The sequence below is a fragment of the Mytilus galloprovincialis genome, chromosome 11 (genome assembly GCF_965363235.1).
Source record: "Mytilus galloprovincialis chromosome 11, xbMytGall1.hap1.1, whole genome shotgun sequence".
In the NCBI taxonomy this organism is placed as follows: domain Eukaryota; kingdom Metazoa; phylum Mollusca; class Bivalvia; order Mytilida; family Mytilidae; genus Mytilus; species Mytilus galloprovincialis.
The window spans coordinates 4,778,730-4,793,366 of record NC_134848.1 but is presented as its reverse complement, the minus strand read 5'-3'; the positions used below and the strand labels follow the sequence as shown (position 1 = coordinate 4,793,366).

The window sequence follows — 14,637 nt, the reverse complement described above, 5'->3', positions numbered from 1 at the left end:
GGAACAGTTTACCAAATGAAATAAAAATGAGTAATACACTTGTATCTTTTAAAACAAAATGTTACATATAGTTATATGTCTTGTGTTTCTGTCGCTGACCTAGGTTTTCTGTATTTGGTATGTGTAGTGCGTGCATCATGACATAAGACATTGTTACGTGTACCATGATGAACTTTCGTGCATGACTGCTGTGTATATTTTTGACATTGAACTATTGACCAGAATATGACTTTTTGACTCTTGACCTATGCACGTTGGGTGTGTCATCGGGATACAGTGTGTATATTACCTTGATCTCAAAATATAATTTTCAATTGACCTTGCTTCTGAATATGTGGCATGTAGATGTATTGTCATAAGTTGGTGAGTCTAGTGGCAATAGAAACTCCATGTGAGCTTGACCTTTGGCCTCAATGTATAACTTGTATATTTTGTTTGAATTAAATGAGGAATTGTCTGATTGGCACTCATACCACATCTTATATATATTTTAGATATATAAAGATATATTTGTTAGTTTTGTGTAGCACGATTACCCTTTCCTCAAAATCTGCTTTGTGTTTTTTTTTATAAGGAACTCTTGACCAGACTATGACTTTTTGACTCTTGACCTCTGCATATTGGGTGTGTCTCTTGGTATAATTACCTTGACGACAAGTCAGGAGTCTCTGTTTTTTGTTGATCTTGTATGTTTTTAATTGTAAGTTCAGTTTTATGTTTTGGAGTTTGAACTTGTACACACTTTGTTTAGGGGCCATTTGAAGCCCGCCTCCGGTCGAGGAATGTTCACGCTTTGTTGAAGACCCACTGTTGGCTTTCGACTGCTTTCTGCTCTTTTGTTATGTTACTGTCTCTTTTACACATTCCACATTTTCATTCTCAATTTTTAAGCATGTTAGGTTCAAATGAAAACTAAATCCTTTAATTTTCGTGAAAAAATTGAGTGGGTCTCATTGGGGTCTAAGCGTGACGCGGGATTGCTGACTTTTTGTAAGCGTTACACGTGAAAGTCAAATTATTGTGCCGTGAAAACGGGAATTGAAGTCTAGCGTACACGGGAATTTACAAAAAAACAAGAACTGATTACGTACATATTGTAAGCGGAATACGGAATCTGATAAAACAGTAAGCGGGATCCGGGATCAGAACCCCCAACGAGACCCCCATTAGAGAGAACATTTACTGCTTTAGTAACACCATGTGCCGTCAGTTGTGAGAGATAATGCAAAATGTTTTAATCATTTAACCTTAGATTTCATTTCAATTCATGGACATGCAGATATGGATAGTCTGTTTTTACATCTTAAAAATTCACAAAGAAGGTATACGCATACCAATAAACTGAACTCAATGCAAAGAACCTTTAAAGTACACTTAGACAGAGAGCTCAATCTAGTGAAACACTTTGTTATGCTGGTCACATGTAACTTGAAATATCGTTGTTTGTTACCAAACTGCACCGAGATCCTGAAAAAATATGCAAGTTAATTCTAGAAGTAGAATTCAACGGAAGTAAATAAGCTAAATGTAAAATATGTCAATGGGCCACAGATGCCCCTGCTTGTGAAAAAACATCAGTAAACTTCCACATATAGATGCAGGATTCACGTTATTTTGACCGTTTTGTGACCATTAGCATTATGTATAAGTTTCAAAATATTTGGCTATAAAGGCAAACTGAAGTTGAAGAACGGTTACAACAGATTTAACATTTTTCCTATCTTAAGGCTCCGTGTTGACATTTGTATCATTGGTACTCGTACCACATTTTCTTACATCTAATGACTCATGAACAATAAAAGTGACGCCACTCAATATCGAGCTTCATAGATCTGTGTTATGGGGTAATAAGCATTGCGTATAACGTTTGATTGAGTTAAACTTATTTAAGAGAACGGAAACGAAAAATTAAGCATTTTCTATGTTTTTTATAGGGACACGAATTCTCATAAACGGTAAAAGTGACGCTACCAAATTTCAATTTTATTTTGTGTTGTGTGGGAATATCTCCCAGGTTATGGGGATGGTGGGGATCCCGTATTATTCGGTATGTATGTGCCTGTCGCATGTCAGGAACCTGTAATTCAGTGTTTGTCGTTTGTTTATGTGTTTCATATTTGTTTTACGTTCATAAATTTGTCCTTTTCTATTCTCGTTTGAATTGTTTTACATTGTCATTTCGGTGCCTTTTATGGGTGACTATGAGGTATGACCTTTGCTCATTGTTGAAGACCGTATTGTGACCTATAGTTGTTAATTCCTTTGTCATCTGATCTCTTGTGGAGAGTTCTCATTGGCACTCAAGCCATATTAGGTAAAGGGTGGGGATCCCGTTAACAAATTTAACCCCGCCTTATTCTGCATGTATGTGCCTGTCCCAAGTCAGGAGCCTGTAATTCAGTGATTGTCGTTTGTTTATGTGTTACATATTTGTTTTTTGTACATAAATTAGGCCGTTATTTCTCGTTTGAATTGTTTTACATTGTCATTTCGTAGCCTTTTACAGCTGACTATTGCATGTATGGACTTTGCTCATTGTTTAAGGCAGAATGGTGACCTATAGTTGTTAATTTCTGAGTCATTTGGTCTCTTGTGGAGAGTTCTCATTGACACTCATGCCACATTTTCTTTTTTATATTGTGTATAAGTTTTGTAGTACTTCCCAATATTGGTTGAGTCAAACCAAATTTAGGAGAACGGGACTCATTTTTGGGATGTTCGGAAAGGACGGACAAGGGTAACACCTTATACCTCTCTACTATGGCACCAACACAGAAGTTCTGACTATTGTGCTGGTAATACTCATCCCACTTGCACTGTCATTAACACACACACACACAATCTTATTATAAAAATATTTAATCTTAATTTTGATTTCTTTTTTTTGGGGGCCGAATGATTGATTATATGCATCCCCTTCACAAGGAGTCTCAAATTTGACAAATTTATTGTACATATACATTTTTGTAATATTTTATAGCTTATTTTCCAACTTATTAAAGCTTACAAACTTAAATTGATCATCTCTTTCTTTTTATATGTCTTTTAACATTTTGTTTTGAACAAAACGATTTGCTACATACATGTACTTCACATCTATTTCTATCAAATCTGGCATTATTACAAAGCCAATTAAATAAAATTCAGTCGAACTTGAAAATAAATATGCAATCATTCAAATATATATGCAAGTCGTTAACTGGTCAAGTGGCTAGATGCACATATCGTCGGCAAATTGAACGACATGTCGTTTTAAAACTTCTAGAAATATTAACGGAAATAAGGGGTGAGTAAAGAAAAATAAATGAAAACAGAACGACTGAATTAAATAAAAGGATGTTCGATATATACTGTATATTTCGATTTATTTTTAAAATCTAAACGATGCTTTATTTTTATCTAGTTTCATAATTAAAATAATTAAAAGGGAAGATAAATACCTTACAGCTAGCTTCCTTTGCCGCCAATGCTGAAATGTTTAATGTTTTATTCGGATACTTGCGGTTATCTTCTCCAAGGTCAACGGGAAAATTAGAATGATCTAGAATAGAACCCAGATGGAACCAAGAAGTTGGGTTGCTATAACCAAACAACCCGGATATTGAACCAGTTACCATGGTTTCGAACCAAAGAACCAAGGTTCAGAACCAAAAAACCCAGATGGAACCAAGGTTTAGAACCAGAGTGCCCGGATATAACCTAATTGCATTCAGAATTCTCTTGACTTTTTATACCTTCAACGTATTTTCCAAATCATTTATTTATTTAGTATCTATAATACTAAAATTACGAGGTCCAATCTGTCAGCCGTCATCACGTAAAAACGACGAATCAAAGAATTCAACTTTATATATAACTAATATATTACAAAGGTGCACCACTCCAGGCCCTTTTGTTTTCCACGTTATTAATATTGCCAATAATTAAGAAGTTCCGGGTCGAGTCCGATACCGACACCAATAGTATATTCACCTGTTACCGATTACCTTATCTGTACGTTCCGCATCTGACAGGCGCACCACCAAACGGTGTATTCAGGATTAATATGCTATATAGTATTACACGGGTCATAATCACAGGGTTGACACTACTTAATTGTCAAATTGTTACCTATTGCAGTATTTTAATCAGTTAGACTTTCTAAGATAACAATACGAATACTAAAAATCTGGACTAAAAGAAGCGTATAGGTACAGTTTTCAATTTGTTAGCGGGCATGACGTAAAACAGCGAATCAAAGAATTCAATATTTATAACTAATATAGGACAATGCTGTTGATTAAAAAATACTCCATTCCAGGACCTTTTGTTTTCCAAATAATTAATATTATCAATAATTGATTCCAGTTCGACGGGTTCAAACAGAAAGATTTGAAAGCAGAGAAAACTGTGTATCTTATAATCAGCATGACTTTATCAGATGACAATTCTAATACTAAAATAAGTCTTGCGCATAGTTATATACTTTAATTCAGTCACGGACCCGCGATATACGGGTGTGTTCTAGTATTTATATATAATTTATGTGATTTATGTCTAAATAATCCCTCCTTTCGAAATATCCTTTTCAAAGTTGCCATGCTTATAATAACACCGTGAATACGGGCTAGGAATTCCAAGATTTCTGCATAACTTAATCCCAAACTAAAATAAAAACGACAAATAATATCTCGATCCTTCTTTTAAACCTAAAATATAAATAACATTTTTTTTTATCTATAACTATCTAAGATAGATGACAGCTACATATCTGATCAAAAGACAAAAAATGTCAACGTTTTCTCAATTTTTCTCAATGAGTTCAATAGAAGAGTATGTTTGAAAATTAAAAGTAATGCTTTAGCAACTATTAGAAAACATATGAATAGTCATATTAAGTGATTAAGTGATATTATTTAATATATATAAGATGTAAAAATGTAATATGTATTTTACAACTAATCACTACCCTGAGTGACTAGTGGATTTAACAGGGAACATTAGGAGGAGCTTGGACTCCTGAATGATATTGTAACAGGGAACATCGGGAGGAGCTTGGACTCCTGAATGATATTGTAACAGGGAACATCAGGAGGAGCTTGGACTCCTGAATGATATTGTAACAGGGAACATCAGGAGGAGCTTGGACTCCTGAATAATATTGTAACAGGGAACATCAGGAGGAGCTTGGACTCCCGAATAATATTGTAACAGGGAATATCAAGAGGAGCTTGGACTCCTGAATATATTGTAACAGGGAACATCAGGAGGAGCTTGGACTCCTGAATGATATTGTAACAGGGAACATCAGGAGGAGCTTGGACTCCTGAATGATATTGTAACAGGGAACATCAGGAGGAGCTTGGACTCCTGAATCATATTGTAACAGGGAACATCAGGAGGAGCTTGGACTCCTGAATGATATTGTAACAGGGAACATCAGGAGGAGCTTGGACTCCTGAATGATATTGTAACAGGGAACATCAGGAGGAGCTTGGACTTCTGAATCATATTGTAACAGGGAACATCAGGAGGAGCTTGGACTCTTGAATGATTTTGTAACAGGGAACATCAGGAGGAGCTTGGACTCCTGAATGATATTGTAACAGGGAACATCAGGAGGAGATTGGACTCCTGAATGATATTGTAACAGGGAACATCAGGAGGAGCTTGGACTCCTGAATGATATTGTAACAGGGAACATCAGGAGGAGCTTGGACTCCTGAATGATATTGTAACAGGGAACATCAGGAGGAGCTTGGACTCCTGAATGATATTGTAACAGGAACCATCAGGAGGAGCTTGGACTCCCGAATGATATTGTAACAGGGAACATCAGGAGGAGCTTGGACTCCCGAATGATATTGTAACAGGGAATATCAGGAGGAGCTTGGACTCCCGAATGATATTGTAACAGGGAACATCAGGAGGAGCTTGGACTCCCGAATGATATTGTAACAGGGAACATCAGGAGGAGCTTGGACTCCTGAATGATATTGTAACAGGGAACATCAGGAGGAGCTTGGACTCCTGAATGATATTGTAACAGGGAACATCAGGAGGAGCTTGGACTCCTGAATCATATTGTAACAGGGAACATCAGGAGGAGCTTGGACTCCTGAATCATATTGTAACAGGGAACATCAGGAGGAGCTTGGACTACTGAATCATATTGTAACAGGAAACATCAGGAGGAGCTTGGACTCCTGAATAATATTGTAACAGGGAACATCAGGAGGAGCTTGGACTCCTGAATAATATTGTAACAGGGAACATCAGGAGGAGTTTGGACTCCTGAATGATATTGTAACAGGGAACATCAGGAGGAGCTTGGACTCCTGATTGATATTGTAACAGGGAACATCAGGAGGAGCTTGGACTCCTGAATAATATTGTAACAAGCCAATATTTGAAATAAATATGTATTTATGTTGTTAAAAAAAAAGATAAATGACAGCCACATAAATTTAAAAATCTGTTTATTCTCTAAATAAGTTCATTTATATAAAAACAAATAGGTTCATGAAATAACCCTTTAGTTTTTGTACGAAAGCTAATTCGACCAACCTGAAACCTTTAAACGTTATTTCATTGCGACTAAACTCGATCATTTTTGCAGTTAATCGCGTTCCTTGCATATTTTGCATTTAAACCTGACATGCTGGACGCAATGAGTGTGCATATAAACGCAATGACTATTAATAAACAAATACAAATACTATATATATGCCATGCATCCATTCACACAAAACAAAAATATGATTATAGAAAGAAACATAAAGTATTTGGACTTAGTATTAAGTTTACCTTGTCTCTGTTCTCTGTTTACTTGTTGCTAATGTGCTTCATATCTAAGACTTACGAAAACATAACCTCCGGTAACATCACGTCCTTGTGCACGTGTGGGCCTTTTGTAAGATTACCCTCAGTCGTTATAGCAAGTTAGCTAAGTTGTTTAAACAAGTTAGCAAAGTCGTTTTAACAAGTTAGCTAAGTTGTTTAAACGAGTTAGCTAAGTTGTTTAAACAAGTAAGCTAAGTCGTTAAAACAAGTAAGCTAAGTTGTTATAACAAGATAAATATGCTAAGTCGTATAACAACTTAGCTAAGTCGTTATAACAAGTTAGCTAAGTCGTTATAACAAGTTAGCTAAGTTGTTTAAACAAGTTAGCTAAGTCGTTTTAACAAGTAAGCTAAGTTGTTATAACAAGATAAATATGCTAAGTCGTTAAAACGACTGAGCTAAGTCGTTATAACGAGTAAGCTAAGTTGTTAAAACGAGTTAAATTAGCTAAGGAGTTGTAACCAGCTCGCTAAGTTGTTTAAACAAGTTAGCTAAGTCGTTTTAACAAGTTAGCTATGTTGTTGAAACGAGTTAGCTAAGTTGTTTAAACAAGTAAGCTAAGTCGTTAAAACAAGTTAGCTAAGTTGCTATAACAAGATAAATATGCTAAGACGTTATAACAACTTAGCTAAGTCGTTTAAACAAGTTAGCTTAGTCGTTAAAACGACTTAAAAATAAAACTCTACCCTGACACTAACCGGCTTCCGTAGAAAATACTTCTTGAGATCAGTTGTAAGTGGTTTTATATCATGCATGAAACAATAAACTAAAGTAGTTTTAAACACTGTTGGATAATTCATACACTGTACCAGAAAACTCGCACAATAAAAGTTATTAAATATGAAGACAACCATTTTTTTTTTAATTTCTTTGCATTCAAAGCAGTTTGACGGCAAAAGACGCACATATTGCTATAATAAATTTGGTCTTACAAAGTCTATTTAATATTTTTGTTGTGCTGTAACCATATGAAATGCATGTATTTTTAATGGTAAATGACTATAGAACTCAATCAGACTAAAAAATGGAAATATATTGTTTTCAATTAGTGGTTATAGGTGGCAGGTACCAGTTTTGGTGTACCAGAACAATTGTGTCACATGCAGAGATTTTGTTATAGTTAAGCATTGAGTATATAATTGCATCATGTAGACTGAAAAACTAAATGAATGTAAATGCTAGGCTATTGAACTACACAAGTAAGAAGTTGCATACACAGGTTGGGGATTTCCTTGGGTCCAATCAGAAGTCAAAATGGTGGTCTCCTCACTTGACGGCATCCATCAAAGTGGGGGGAAAAATAATTTTTATGCAAACAAAAATATCTTGAGATTTTGATGGTAAGGATAGGTTCGGATAAGGCTCTAATTCACTGAATATCCTTTATCTCTTGAATTTTGCCTAAAATTCTTGTCGGCTTTTAGCAGGATTCTGCAAGTGAGAATTAGATTGGTATCAGAGCATCACATTTTTTGCCTTATTTGCAATGCATTTATAAATTTTAAAATCTCCATGCTGGACAGACACCCAAATTTAAAGGTTTTCTATATATTTACATAAGCACGCACACATCTTAGTTCCTTGAAACCTTGCATTTTATTTGTATATAAGCTTGAATGAATTTTCAAGAAAATAAATCATAAATCAAGGAAATTTTAAAGATTTATTGTAAAATAACTGGTTTCTGCCACCTAAGGGAGCTACCATTTGATTTTTAGAGAGGTAGGATTAAAACTTTTGTTCTGCATTTTTGTTTAGTTGCAATCTCTGTCCTGCCTATTTATTTTTCACCCTATTCGGTCCTGCTTTTTTTTTTATTAATTTATCCTGACTTTTTTTACATGAATTGTCATCCTGTCTTTTTTTTTTTACCAAGTTGCTCATCCTGCATTTTTTTAATTCAAAACTCCTGTCCTGCATTTTTTCAAATACCATTCTAGCCACCACCCCCCCCCCCTAAAAATCAAATGGTAGCACCCTAATAACACTTGTTAGGTTTTTTCACGGTATCTTATACAATTTTACTAGCTGGAGGATAAGTTCTATTCAGACAAACAAAATAACAGCTTTTTCTGAAACAGTTTTTATAATTAATCATTTACTGGGAGACGTTTATTGCCAAATTTTCAGCGCCCGGGTTGGCAAAATTATTACGATTGACATACTTGGGAAGGATAGCTACGGATGATTCCGACAACAAATATAGGCGTGTTATACACTACTGTAAAGATAAATCAATTTGGATTTACGATATAACAAGTTTAAGTGGGGTTGATAGCCTAGAAGCGGCATATAACGGAATTTCGTCACCGCCTGACATTTTTTTTAAATGCAAGTTAAGTTAAGATATTTAGTTAACGAAATCAGAGATCTATATTTTAATTAGATGTATAACGAAATCAGAGATCTATATTTTAATTAGATTTTTCAGCTGTGTCCGCCTGTAGCCCCCTGTTTCTTTAGTGTTTTTTTTTTTATAGAAATAGCATTGTGTCCGGCTGTGTCCAGCGTGTCCAGCTTTAGCCACCGGTTTTTATAAGTTTTATATATAAATAACGTTGTGTCCACTTAATTGTGTCCGCCTGAAGCCCCCTGTATGTAACAGTCATAAGTTCTGAATTCAGTTTTTATATAGAAATTGCACTGTGTTCACTTGTGTCCGCCTGTAGCCCCCTGTTTTTTTTTTTTTTTTTTTTTAAAAGTTTTATATATAGCACTGGGTCCAGCTGTGTCTGCCTGTAGCCACAAGTTTCTATACGTTTTATATAGAAATAACATTGTGTCCACTTGTGTCCGCCTGTAGCCCTCTGTTTTTTTTTTTTTTTTTTTTTTTTAAAGTTTTATATATAGCAATGGGTCCAGCTGTGTCTGCCTGTAGCCACAAGTTTCTATACGTTTTATATAGAAATAACAGTGTGTCCACTTGTGTCCGCCTGTAGCCCCCTGTTTTTGTAATTTTTATATAGAAATAGCAGTGTCCAGTTGTGCCCGTCTGTATCCCCTGTTTCTAGAAGTTTAATATAGCACTGAATCCAGTTCTGTTCACTATTTAATATCTAATTTTTATATATAGATATAAGATTGTGTTCAGATCAGTACTGATTTGTTGAAACCATGGTGGCGGATCCAGCCACTTTAAAAAGGGGGGTTCCCAACCCAGAGTAAAGGGGGTTTTAACTATATGCTCCCATTCAAATGCATTGATCGGCCAAAATAAAAAGGGGGGGTTCCAACCGCCGGAACCCCCCTCCCCTGGATCCGCCACTGTACCATACATACGTTCCTCTGTATCCCCGGACACAATGTTGCTCTCCCAATTATTCTATATTCTATATACCCCATCCACACTGTAAAAAGTAAAAGTAAAGTAAAGTAATCATTATTTAAAGTCGGGTTGCATATATACACAATAACAATGAACATGAGCTCTTAAGAGCTCTTTAAACCGACTGATATTAATAAACAAATAAAATTGAGAATGGAAATGGGGAATGTGTCAAAGAGACAACAACCCGACCATAGAAAAAAACAACAGCAGAAGGTCACCAACAGGTCATCAATGTAGCGAGAAATTCCCGTATACATGTAATAACATGATTTACTTCTTTTTAAATTGGAATAATATGGCCTTAGTCCATCTGCTCTGGAATTACTCAAAAGCTATCTGACTGCATGCAAGAAAACAGTGTGTAAAAATAGGCCAGAGTATCAGTCAAATGCAAGAAAGGTGTTCCTCAGGGATCTATACTAGGCCCTGTATTATTTAATGTATTCATAAATGATATTTTTCTTTCTGTCAAACACTGTGATTTTATATAACTATGCTGATGGTGACACCCTCTCAAAAACAGGTACTACTTTTGAATCAGTTATTCAACCCTTAGAGGAAGATAGTAATTCCCTAATATCATGGTTCTCTTTCAACAAAATGCAGGCAAACCCAGAAAAATTCCTAGCAATTTCCATAGGTAAAAAAACACACACTCAAAATATTGTTTTAAACCTAAATGGATTCAATATAAAATGTGACGACGAAGTGAAACTTTTCGGTGTAACAATAGACTTTAAACTGGATTTCAACACTCACATTTCAAATATTTGGAAAAAAGCTGCACGACAACTAAACGTTCTAAAAAGAATTGGCACTCATCTCACCAGAATCTCTTAACTCACAATATACCACTCATTTATCATGTCAAACCTCAGCTACTGTCCTCTTACATGGCACTTCTGCAGTGAACAAAACACAAAGAAAATAGAAAAAATTCAAGAAAGATCACTCAGATTTATTTATGACGACTACACAAATTCTTACGATACACTTCTTGAACAGTCTAATTATGTAAGCTACCAGCACTAAAAATCAGAAGATTGAGAACCATGGCATTAGAGACATATAAAATTATTAATAAATCAAGTCCAGAATTCCTACATAATTTAGTAAATATTAAAGAAAATTCATATAACTTCAGGTACAAAGCATAGCAGATATATCACGGCCAAAAAACAATGATGGTAAGAAAAGCTTTAGTTATAAGGCAGCAAAACTCTGGAACTCCTTGCCTCAAGGAGCTTATCAACTTTTGGTCAGTTCAAAATTTTTATCTCCACCTGGTGTTTTTCAGAAAAATGTACATGCAGTTCTTGTAAATAATGTACTTACTTGCTACCCCATAACTTGATCTCGAAGCCTGCTGTTTGTTTTTTTTTTGTTTTTCTATGTTTTATCTTTTTGCAGTTATTTTTACTTTATTTATTTAGCAATTTATTTCTTTTGCTTATGCATTACGTTTGCTATTGCTGCATGCAGTCTTTTGTTTGTGATTATACTGTTTTATTCTGCATGTGCTACTCCGATATAAATACTATGTGCTACTCCTATATAAATACTATGTGCTACTCCGATATAAATACTATGTGCTACTCCGATATAAATACTATGTGCTACTCCGATATAAATGCTATGTGCTACTATGTGCTGATATTTGACATTTGTTTTAATATATAACTTGCTTTACTTTTATTCTGCATGTGCTATCTATGTATTAATACATATATGTGCTGTCTGTCTGTCTTTCTGTCTGTTTGTGTTGTATGTGTATCTGATGTTATTACATGTATGTTTTGTTTATTAATATCAGTCGGTGACCCTCCGCAGTTAATTATATATAAATATACTGTCTAATGGTTGGGTGTACGCGAGGGTGGACGATCAAGTAACAAGAAAATAACTGAAAATTATCGAAGTCTTTACAGGAAGATAATTTCTTAGCAAACAGAGGATTTGACGTTTCAGAAAGTGTTAAGGGAGCTACCATTTGAATTTTATGGGGGGGGGGGGGGGGGGGGGGGTAGGATGAAAAATTTTGTCCTGCATTTTTTTTAGCTGTAATCTCTGTCCTGCCTTTTTATTTTTCACTCTAATCGGTCCTGCCTTCTTTTTTTTTTTAGTTTATCCTGACTTTTTTTGCCTAAATTGTCGTCCTGACTTTTTTTTTAGCAAGTGTCACATCCTGACTTTTTTTTTACTAAAAACTCCTGTCCTGCCAATTTTTTTCAAATTTCATCCTAGCCCTCCCCCGAAGCCAGCATAAAAACCCCCCACCCCATAAAAATCAAATGGTATAGCTTCCTAAGACTTTTGTATGCGGAAGTGAAACTTTCTGCATTTCCAAAGGAAACAGGCTAGTTGTTATTTATTGAATTAAAGCCACCAAGAAAATTTAAGTGCACATGCCTGTGACAGTGTTCGCATACAAGTTGAACTTGTACAAAAAAATGTACTATTCCACAAAAAAAAAAACATTGTCAATTGACTTAAAAGTTTCTGAAATTATATGTGTCACAAAGTTGACGAAGGAAATTGTGACTCTTTGTACTGAATTACATGCATGCAGGGACAGATCCAGCCATTTTTAAAAGGGGTCCCAAACTAGGATAAAGGGGGGTCCAACTATATGTCCCCATTTAAATACATTGATCGTCCGAAAAAAGGGGGGCTGGATCCGCCACTCGGTTGCATCATTCGTCTCAACTCGGCCGATTCCGTACCCTCATCTAAGAAGGAGAGTAGCGGATTCTACCGAGGATTGCCGAATGTCGGTTGCATGTGTCACAAAGGTGAATCAGTTTGTAGATACGACACCCCTCCCCCTCCCCCAATTCCAGACCCTCACTGAGGTGACGAAGGAAAAGATCCGCCTGTTGGGGAAATGTTAGCGTTCAGTCAATATTCATTGGCAAATTTATGTGAATCAGTGGCTCCATTTGCAGATTTGCCGGTGACTTAATTTTTTTTATAGACTCATCATAAAACAATGAAATTTTGTCAATATCATTTTAAGACAACTCGGACCAATTTTTAAGACAATTAAATAAAAAAAATGTAGGGACGTTTTTATATAAAAAAAATCTATATATATATACCGGGAAAAAATATTTATTATTTATTTGGCGATCAAACGGGAGGCCGAGTCTTACGTCCTCTACGCCCCCTTTTCCCCCTTAGAATCAACAACTGAGAAGCGTTCTTAAATGAGGCCAATCAGTGTTTCACATTGTTCCGAGGTGTCTTTGAAATTGTATTGACCTTAAATGGGCCCAATCAGTGTTTCAAACTGGTCAGATCGTTCAATCTAATCCGAGTTTTTTTTAAAACTGGTCCGAGTTTTCCTGGTCCGACTTGTCCCAATCCCGTCATTCGGTGTCTCGTTTTGACATTTGAAGCTTCCTGTTCTCAATTCTCAAACTACAGACAATTATTTTTAACCAAGAAGATGTCATTTCAATGACTTTAAATGGTAAGTTTTGAATATTTCTGTTATATCTGACTCAAGTGAAGAAATGACATAGGCCGTACTCATTTTATCTCATTTTAAAAAAATATTTATTTACATTTTGAACACAGCAACAGGTCTATGGACACATTTCCGGGTTTCCATATCTCTTTTTCTTTGCATTTGGACGAAACTTTCTAAATGATGACTGAGAAGAAATGTTCAATTGAACGTTTAACTGAGTATTTTTATTTTCTTTAAGGTTAAAGTATTTATGAAACCAAATTTGAAAGTTAAAAGACAGTAAAACTTAATGCCGTTGAAAAGTTTTTAGACACCAGGCGGCGCTGATGTTTGCCATTTTTTTTGTGGCAAGTATTTTTTTTTATAAAAAGCTTGTCTTGAACCTTTCATTAAGACTTATAAATGCATTTAGAATTAAAATTGTGCTTACAATGTAAAAAGGGTCAGAAATTAGTCCAAATACATGTAACGTAACGGTACCCAAATTGCACCGAGTACCCAAATTGCACCTATTAAGCCAAAATAGTTAAAATAATCTTACAAGATTTCCTAGAGACCGTAAACAATTTGTATTTTTATGATTTGATACTATGCACATCTTTCAACATAGGTCAAACTATTTAGATATGCACAAAACGTTCACAGTATTTATCAACAGGTGAAGTGTTTACTGAAAAAGCAAAATGTATACTGTCTTTTACTGAAACGTCGCATGGCGACGTCATCAAAACGTCATCTTTTTAAAATGATCAAATACAATATGTTACTAGTCTCCATTTAAAAAAAATAAAGAGTAAGCATGGACTAATATCTAATTGTTCAAAATATTTGAAGAAATTAAACAAAAGCTCTGTTATCAGAATTTTGACAGTGCGAATTTAAGCATGGATGCAATTTGGGTACTCCTCATTTCAGAATCATTGATGGTTTGGAGGTCAGTTTAGACCAATTTTCTTATGATTCCGTATGGATTAACAATCAAATTAGTGTTCCTATATAATAAAGAAGGATACGG

The 14,637-nt window shown here is 35.2% G+C and overlaps 1 long non-coding RNA gene across 2 annotated transcripts in view; it reads left to right on the top strand.

Annotated features, from left to right (window-relative positions):
- Positions 1 to 13,535: 13,535 nt before the first annotated feature.
- LOC143051559 (uncharacterized) overlaps positions 13,536 to 14,637 on the top strand; it is a 428,761-nt gene continuing 427,659 nt past the window's right edge. For both annotated transcript variants that reach the window (XR_012970828.1, XR_012970829.1), the window contains exon 1: positions 13,536 to 13,622. This is a non-coding gene — a long non-coding RNA (uncharacterized LOC143051559). The remainder of the gene's footprint in view (positions 13,623 to 14,637) is intronic.